Consider the following 9,959-nt stretch of genomic DNA (forward strand, 5'->3'; position numbering starts at 1 on the left):
TCTCTTAAAGCCGCACTGCGTTGGAGAGATGTTCGCACTGAGATGTACAGTAGGTGGATGTTGGGGTATACGTGGACCACAGATGCCTCTGCTGTTTGCTGTAGACAGAGTGCTCCAGGAATCTACCTGAAAGCAAGAGGGGGGCACTGTTCGCGTTTATACAAAGCCTTCAGTGAGGGACTACTGTAACAATGGCACGTTTGTGTAATGATCTGAGATTTGAATTCTTTTCAGACATTCCTGAGATGTCAGCATATAAAAGCTGAGACATACTCCGGGATGAAAAGTAGGGTTATGAATTTTCTTACATTTTTCACAACTTGTATTTATAAATACAGAAATAATTACTATGGGCTATGAGTATTACAGACCATCTTAGTAGCATGAATAGCTTGAATGCTTGAGATGTAAGAAATAACAAGATGACAATGAACAAAGTTAAAAAATGCCAATGCCTTGTCTAAAAGTATACCTCATTTAAACAATACAGAGCATTTATTTGGTATTAGCAAAGCGATGCCATTTCTTTAACTTTAGAACCAAAATATCAGCAAATACAGTTGCAGATTCAAGTCTCATTGTCAGATGGGGATCAGTTTAATGTTACCAATTACTAATCACATACTGTCAAGCTACTACTTTCCTGCTGTGGTGAGATGAATGAGTTTTCTGTCCCTAAATAGCTTCCAGTAGATTCTAACAGATTCTTTTACAGGGGTCAAAAAGGGTTATGGTTGCAGAGGGTCAAATCATCATGACCAACATCATGTTACTGCCAATTACCTTTGTCCCTCTGACATCACCTCATACAACAAATGGCTGTTGCATTTTAACAAGTTTAGCCTCTGGCATGATTTTATGTGCTTTTCCCTCACCTGTTCACTGTTTCCTTTCAAAGGATTCCATGTTGTGCTCTTCATCCGCGAAGACAGGGACTTCACCAGATGATTCCACTGTAAGTTTAGACCAAATAATACTTGTTTTTAGCAGCGGATAAAAAAACCACAGGCTGCTGTTTTTTCTTAATTTACTATGAAACGAGGGGTGATTTATTTTCTTCCTATTGAGAAAACACTGTATAATACACAATGTGTTTTCTTAATTTAACTGTCTCTGAGGATTTCTGAAGAACGCATTTGCAGTATCTGAACGGCAAAAAGCAATATTATCTGTCAGAAGGCACATAATTCCTCATGTCAAATTTTATAAGATGAATCCCCAAAGTAATATAATTCAACATGAAATACAGCCATGGGTGTAAAACTTATTTGATACTGGTTCATATTTCTGTTTAACCTTCTTGATTATTCTTGGCACAAAAAGAAATCCTCAGTTATAATGTTGCAGCAGCTTAACCAAAGCTGATTATCTTAAATGTCCACTCGACGTTTTTTTGTTTGTTAGGTTTTTGTTCAGAGTAATGTCAAATCACCCAAACCCCAATGTGTTTTTTCCTAATCTTTTTTGTCTTTCCTTAACTAGGAGAGGTAGTGTTGTGACAGGAAAGTTGTGGACTGTGCATGTTAATATGAATGCAACTTTAATACCTAGTAATAAACAAGTATTAACACAAAATACTAACTAAAGTGTTGTCTAGATCTAGAGCTATCTAGATAGACAGAGATATATATGTGTGTGTGTGTATCTACATAGATAGATAGAACTTTGCAGTCATTTCCTACAATCTTAACTACATTTTTTTTTACATTTTTCAAATAGCAAAACTTGCTTTTCTGTTTTTTATAGATATGATCAAATTGACACTCTACCCATCATTGCTTTTAATCATACTTGCAGTGAATCCATGACTTGTTATGCTCACATGTAGCAGAAATGGAAGGAGCACACTCACTAATATACCTTATCAGTGTGGTACAGCTGGGCAAAGGGATGGGTGAAGGAATGGGTTGCAGAGCTAAATAGCAAGGTCGTCGTGCGTTAACATTCAGAGGTGCTGAGAGACGACAGCGGTTTTGCCGACCATACTTGATTCAATACTGTTCTGTGGTTTTGTATTATCCTTTCAGCTTAAACAGCATAACTTGTCCAAAGACACAGCAATGAAGTTCGTGCTATGCTATTGTCTTTGTTCACCACTCTACAAGTTGCCATGGATATATAAAAAAAACCAAAAGCAAAATCTTTGCATTTGCACATTTGAGCTTAAATTGTTAACACTGTATGATTTTCTGGTAGGAAAAAAGTACCCCACAGCATGTCGCTCAGAAAGAAAGCAATGCAAATATGTCTAAAGCGTAGTCTGTAGAAATACAGAAGATATTTTTGAAGAGTTTGATACATCCTGACAAAACATTTTTTTTCCACATCCATACAGGCTGGGTTTGTATCCATGGCAACTTTCAAGAACCACTGAGGTTTACCACAATGAGTTGAAACTATCGCTATTGCCTCATTTCTTCCTGCCTGTGTCTTTCTCTCCCACTTTCTCAAGGATCTCTGGAGAAAGAAAAAGATTTGAGAAAGATGGAGTGGACGAAGTTAGGACAATTCAATATTTGCTTTTACCTTATTGGCATCCGAGAGAGAATTTTAAAAGTGTTGAAACACAGGACAGACACAAAGAATCTCTGAAAGAAATAATATTTGAACTGTTCCATGGGGCATGAATATGCAGCATGAATGAGCAGTAGATATAGAAAAAGACTATGTCTGTGACATTATTGCTAAAACCAAAAAGAAAATATTACGAGGAAGCAGTGGGTCCACCTGAGACTTCTGAATATTAGCATTCATACACAAAATCTGAATTATCTGTCTACATTAGATGAAAATAAATTTGCTTGCATTTCAGCCTTTTGTACTTTGTGCCTTTGCTCTTTGTAACAAAAAGAATGATGGCAAAAATCATCATTTTAAACAGCATAATTTATTTGCCACATACTTTATGTTTGCTTTGCATTTTTGTTTACTTTCCAGAATTTGCTTCAGACTGCAAATGCTATCATAGTGGTGATGAGATTTAGGAAGAAATGGAAATTTACTTACACTGACCATTAAATTAAAGTCCTTTCTCTTTGTTTTCTGATTTTTCTTTAATAGCATTGTGCCCTTAAAGCTAAGTGATATAGCACTGTGTATGCTTATGTGTTTCCTACACACACACACACACACACACACACACACAAGACACTGCAGTTTAGGGGTGTTTGCGGCAAGACACCAACAGTAAATCATACTGGCATTCCAACAGGGAGGAACCCTGACATGCAGACCTAAAGACCAGCTGGCAACAACCTGGAAACCACGAGTCACAAGGGCAAAATGTGCAATCTCTGACTGGTTGGCAAACGTTTTGCAGGCGGTTGCTGACAGTTGCAGTGATGAAAGTGGTTACAAAAAGCTACATGGTGCTGAACAGACTACTTTGGTTAGTAGCAGATTCAGGTGTTGCCTGTGGTTTGCATGAAACACACCAACTCTGAAAAGTGCAAAGATGAAGTTTGCATTTAAGGTGAATTTCCGTTCTACACCACATTTCTTTAAAAGTTTTTTAGAAAATTTGACAACTTGCAACCAATTTCTCCCACAGCCACCTCCAACAACCACTCACCAACCAGTTGTAGAAGAATATACATTTTTTTCCTTTGTGTAAAGTGGTTGCCACATGGTCTCTAGGCACAGGTGACTGGGGCCCAACTGGAGCTAAAACATGCATTTTGGCCCATCAACTGATGGTTAAAAAGATCTGAATTAAAATAAATGATCAAAAGTCTAAATAATTTCCCATGCATATAAGCAAAAGAGTGCTTATGAGATTAGCAAGCACAATTTTATTTATAAAAACTCTTGCATTTGGTTTGATTCAAACAGTCAGCCTAATACCAATAGAAAAGTCTATTGTGGAGGCAACTCATGTCACTAATATCCTGTCAGATAAGTTTGAAGCATGGTTATAACAGAATAGGACCGAATTCATTAAGCAAAAAACTCTCAAAACTAATGAGGGGTCGGTCTAACGCCAAGTGGCATGTAGTTGGAATGCACCAATTAGACTAAAGTCTTTGAACCACATTATTGTCAATTTACATGTCCTCACCTAATGTTCCACAGGCAAATTAATATATGTATATGTGTGTGTTTATGTGCGTGAGTGATGATACAAATCTTAGTTAATGTTGTGCATTAAACTAACTGCATACAAGCACTGTAGTGATTAGGCTGACTTCTCCGTGAATGTATCATGTCAGGTTTGTCCTTGACAGCAGCTGAACTGTTAATTGCTTTTGACAACCTAACAAGTAAGAGTACTCTTATCAGAATGTTGTTATGTTTAGAAGAATAGCCATATTTTCACAAAGAGGTACTGACAGGATTGGAAATAAAAAAAATGCTTTTTAAAAGGAAATTTGTCGTGCTTATTTATTATTTATGAGCCACCTATTTACCACATGGCGGTAATAAGATCTGTATTCCAGGTTATAAATAGATTTAACTAAAAGGGCTTATCATATGATAAAGAACAGGTGGGAAGTGTGTCAGTTAATGACAACATACACTGACATGACTTTGTGTTTACATTATTAATGAAAGACTCCTAGTGTTTTGCACCTCTGCTTTGTTTCAACATCATACGTCTGCTTTTTTCATAGTATGGTGCTAGATCAATTTGTAGCGCAACATGCTTCACCTATTCACTTTCAACTGTCAATTTTTTGCTGAAAATAAACACACCAATTACAAATGCTCAACAGTACCTGCAGAACGTTAACAGATCAGTATGAAAATGTTTCTCGTTTTAAGATGGATGCATAAACTATATAATTCCTGCTTCCTGGAAAGCTTTCCCTTTCTCAAGAAGTAACTGACTGTTAAAACACCCTTTGTGTGTTTGATGAAGGCGATTGTACATGCTGTGGTGATGTTTCCTTCCATCTGTCTACTGTGAAACAGAGCCCGGGGCAACGCTGTCAGACGAGAGTGGTTTGCTTGGCTGTATACTGTACAGTCGGCAGTATGCAGTCCCAGTGTAAATTCATGCACATTTGTGCAGTCATTAATTTCTTTGCACACTAGTTGTGAAAAATCCTTGATTGAAAAAAAAATACAGTGCACAATGTTGATGATGATACAACTGCAAGAAAAAAATTGCTTTTTATAAAAATAACTAAAGATTAACATGTTGAAATTTTAACCTCTTCTGTAGTACTCACTGAGGACTCATTAATAAAGATATGCAACATTTGTTTAGCACATCATCTGACATTGGGATGGGCTTGACATCATGTTTGCCTTTGCATTGTGAAGGTCACTGAATTGATTTCAAATACATTTTTAGAGATTGCAGGGTTAATGGTGAATCTTTGTAAGGTCACAAAAAAGACTCGCCTTGGTGGCAACAAAAGGAAGTGAAAAATAAATTGTATGGGTGTAATTAAAGGCTTGGAGGAGGAGTTTAAAAATCAGCTTCTTTCAATTTATAGCTTTTTCAACTCCCTATTGAACATTGCATGTTTCCCAACACGAGATTCCTACCAGTGTCATCGAAACACATGGTGAGATTAGTGCTCACACATATTTCTCTTTCATCCACTATTTTTAAGGTGTGACAGGCACGAATAAGAATAACTGTTCCATGATCACTAAGGAGCGATTATTTGGCAATCTTCCTCCCCAGATGGCCAAATGCTTGATGTTCTTGTCACGTTCTGTTGCATTTTCCCTGCCTTGAATGGGCTGTGTACACAACCATTGTTTGATGAGTAAAATTGAAGGCAAGCCTTGTAAACTGTGGATGCCCCCTTGCCAAAGACATGGCACTGCAAAGACAATGTGTGCAGACATCTCTTTTGCACTCTTGAGACTTTACGCGCCTTAGTTCGAAGCTTAAGAGAAGCAAAAAAAAAAAAGTACTGTAACAAAAATAGAAATTTTTTGTTTTGGAAATTGTAAAATGTGTTATAGCTCTTGATAGTTGCACTTGATAAACACTTCCTTGCTGTTAAATCTCATCATCAACCAAATAATAATTAAGACTCCAGGAACATCAACATTTTCTGAGGGATATCTGTATCTGCTATTTTAAGAGTCCTTGCAGTTCACAAACAATCGTATTTGACAGAAAACATGTTTATTAATCTGTAACGGCCAAGTCTTCGAGTGCCACAAAATAGAAATTTATTACGCCTTTTTGATTTCCTTTAGTAAATGTAATCAAATTGGAATGAAATCTTCATAAAACTGAATGCTTTTAAAAACACAAACTTAAATAATAGTCACCATCAATAAGCTTCCAACTACCTAACTCCATCCATTCATAAATTCATCAAGGACCAAGAAGCCCATTGAGACTTTGGTTAGCCAAATGTAGACAAAACACATCTACTTGGATCGTTTTGGAAAAGTCACCTTTTTCTACAGTGGGGTTCTCAGCTCAATACTCCTGAATGCTAGTGGTCTAGTTCTGGGGCATATTTAATAAGATAACACCTTAATAATTTAGTGTCCTCAAATTTGTAGAAACAAAGCCCTTTTCTCTTGACATTAAAGTAGGCTACCTCAGTGGACAAAGGGAATTCCAGTGTGAGCTTCACTGATGTCTTTAGAGTCTCACTGCAACTGTACAAGACATATTTGGATTTGCTTGAACACCAATTGCAAGCCAGGGCTTTATGCTCTTATTGGTGAATGGGAGCAAAGGTCTGCAGCTAGCTTAAAAAATCCCAAGGATCTGGCATTCACTCCAAGTTCATCATACTGAGCTCCGAAATGCTTTAATAAAAATTCCACTAAAGTCAGAAAGACAGCATCATCTGCAAAAAGCAAACATATTGATCCAAACATTACCAAGATACTGATTCTCAAGACCACAGCTGAACTTAAAATTCTGGGCACACTGTCCTACACTAAAGTACCAGACTCCAACAGCTTTAATAATTTCTGGCCAAAATGTAACTTTAACATACGACTCCAACACAGAAAAGTACACATAAAATCGATGTAGTGGCAAAGGGGATAATACCTCAAGTCATTCAGGACAGCCTAAACAAATAAATAAGGAACCAAATCAAAACAAAGTGACCTAGGTCATACTATGCTATAACTGTATATTTGTTTAAGTGTATTTTAGCCTATTTTTGAGTTTGATATACAATACAATAAGTTGCTATTCTAACCATGTACTTCCATTCCAGAAGCCTTTCCCTTAATACGTTTGAAAATCTGCATGAGCATATGGTGTTTATGTTTGTAGGTTTCGGTTGAGTTGATAAAAATGTAATCAATGGAAAACAACATTTCTGAAATGACAATCTGTAAATTTGTAAAATAAAATAGTACTCACACAAAAATATCACATTTTAAGTACAGTTACATCGCTATATCTGCTCCAGGTCACATAGACATGAAAGCATGCTTATTTACAGTGTAGACTTTTCTTCAAGAGGACTGATAGAGCCAACAGCTGAGTTTTTTTTTAGGATACTGGCAAGGAGGGAATCAGTATGTTTAATCATAAGCAATAACATCTTTTGATCATGTCGTTCAGCAAGACAAGATTTTACTGAATGCACACTGTTTACTTTAAGTGACCTTGGTGCAGAATTGGACTAGGTAAAATGTATTGCACAGTTATCAGCCTAATCAAAATTTCAAGGTGAGCTAAAGTATTATGAGTATATGTGATTTTCAGTTTGACGTAATATAGGAGTAATCTGTGTTTAACAGGAAAAGATGTTATAAAATGGCTCAAACTCTTCATAAAATGCCTGTATAAAATCTCATAAAACAGAACATAAAGTTTATTATTTACCACATCAACCACATTTCTGCACTCGTCTTGGTAAATAAGCAGTTCAAGGTGAAAAAAAAAACAAATTAAAGTTCCAAGTGATTGTTTTGTCCTCAATACTGTGTGTAGTCTATGCAGACGCATGACTGTCTGTATGCATGTATATATGTAATAATAATACTGTATGTGTCATGATTTCTGTTTCCAACTAGCACCATTGAGCAGATAGCTCCCTTTAAAAGAAAAAAAAAAACAACTTCTATTGTGAGTTTGTTCATGGTCATTGTACATTGTAACTAAGTGTGCAAAATGATGATAGCTAATAAATGGGTTCTTTTCTGCTTGACTGAGGCTTGACTCACAAATATGATCGGGAGCTCTCACCCAGTGGCTACACAGCTACACGGCTAGATCAGGGATGAAAACACTATGGAAGTGGTGCATACAGTCATGTGAAAAAACTACATTTTCAAAGGAGTCTATGTAGTCCTATGAAAAATGTGTAAAAATGTTGAGTAGTTTGTAGATACAATAGCTTGTATCTATAATAGCAATGACTTAAAGTAAATATTTCTTGTATGACTTTACCAGTCTCTCATATTATTGGGGAGGATTCTTGGCTCATTCTTCTTTACAGAGTTGCTTCAATAAATTACATTTTGAGGAATTTATCCGGTGTTCTCCTAAGGCCCCATCCCAGCACTTCAGCCAAGTTGCTCAAAACTTCGACTGGGCCACAGGAACAGGAACAGTTGTAGTTGTAAAGGAAGTCTATGGGAAAACTGCTTCTTGTCTTAACAGCTGGGGTCATATTGATTAAAAATATAATAATAATAATAGCAATAATAATAGATAAAATGAAGACTGAGCAGAACTGAGTTCATCTTATTGGTGTGGCCCTCTACAACAGTCCCATTTTCTCATGTGGCCCACTGGGAAAATTAATTGGCCAACACAGCTCTAGAGGATTGTGATACTATAATATAATCCCAAGGTGTTCGTGCATCCATCATCTCACCTAACCTAGGATATTCACTTGTATCTATGAAGATAAATCACTAGTGCTTTATTCTTCTGGGTTTGCACCACTGCAAACATGCAAACTTACTGCAAATACAAACACAGTTGTTTGGCATAATAAATATTTAAAGCAAAGAATGCAATCTATGGTTTACTTAGTTTTTTGTCACATAAAGTCTTTTTATAATGATGGCAAGACATATGATAATATTTGACTGAATAACAGACAACATATAAAAGTTAATTAACAACAGAACAAATATATGAGTGATTAGTGCCTAATAACCTAAAATTACCTGCCTTGTAAATCCAATAGACTAATTTCCGTGAAGTTCAAAATGAAAAGAATCACAGAGGTGATCAGTGATCTTAGACATAGATAAATAAGCTGCTCTAATGGTAGGTTTTTATATATGTATATAAACTGTATGCACAAATGTAATGTGAATATTTCCTTTGTTGGATTTTTCATTTGTGGATACCTTTAAAACTGCCCCAGACAAGCAGAAATGATAAAGACTCTGTCATACAACATTTAAGAATTTTTTAAAAATATAAATGTATTATATATTATTTTATATAAAGATATTCTTTAATCAAGAGTATTTATTAAAAGATTTAATGGTGAATAAAAATGAAAATAGTTAATTTAGCAATGCATTGACCTAACATATTAAATAACCACCAAATTATGCCCTTTCATTCTTGACTAATGTGATCACTGTCATTGTCATGTACCCTGTTGCACTTATGATTCTCTCATCTTTGGGCTGTCAGTGCATGTAGTCCTTGTCCTCCACTTGCTTCCTCCTTTTTCTGCTGGTTTGGTATTCTTTTTCACATTAACTTTAATGTCAAGACTTTTCTTTCCTTTATGTCTCAAGAGACACAAAATTCATCGTCTTGGTTGCAGCCCAGGCCTTTTCTTCAAAGGGAACGCTTTGAAAAGGGTACATTTTGTAAATTCAACTTCAGATACTATTGTTTTAACTAATTGAATAGCTTCTTCTTTGTTTAAGAGCCATCCTTGTAAAATAATCTTCTTGTTGATTTTAGCTTGTTTGGTTGTTTTTACTATTATTTGTATTAAGTAATAAAATTTATGTCCTTATGGACCATGGATATCATGCTGTACAGAATTGATGGAGCATGACTGCAAATATCAGGTGCATAGTCATGTACAACAAAACTA

The sequence above is a fragment of the Copadichromis virginalis genome, linkage group LG2, assembly GCF_057382275.1.
Source record: "Copadichromis virginalis isolate Kocher_CV1m ecotype Utaka linkage group LG2, C_Virginalis_male_GT1.1, whole genome shotgun sequence".
NCBI classification, from domain to species: domain Eukaryota; kingdom Metazoa; phylum Chordata; class Actinopteri; order Cichliformes; family Cichlidae; genus Copadichromis; species Copadichromis virginalis.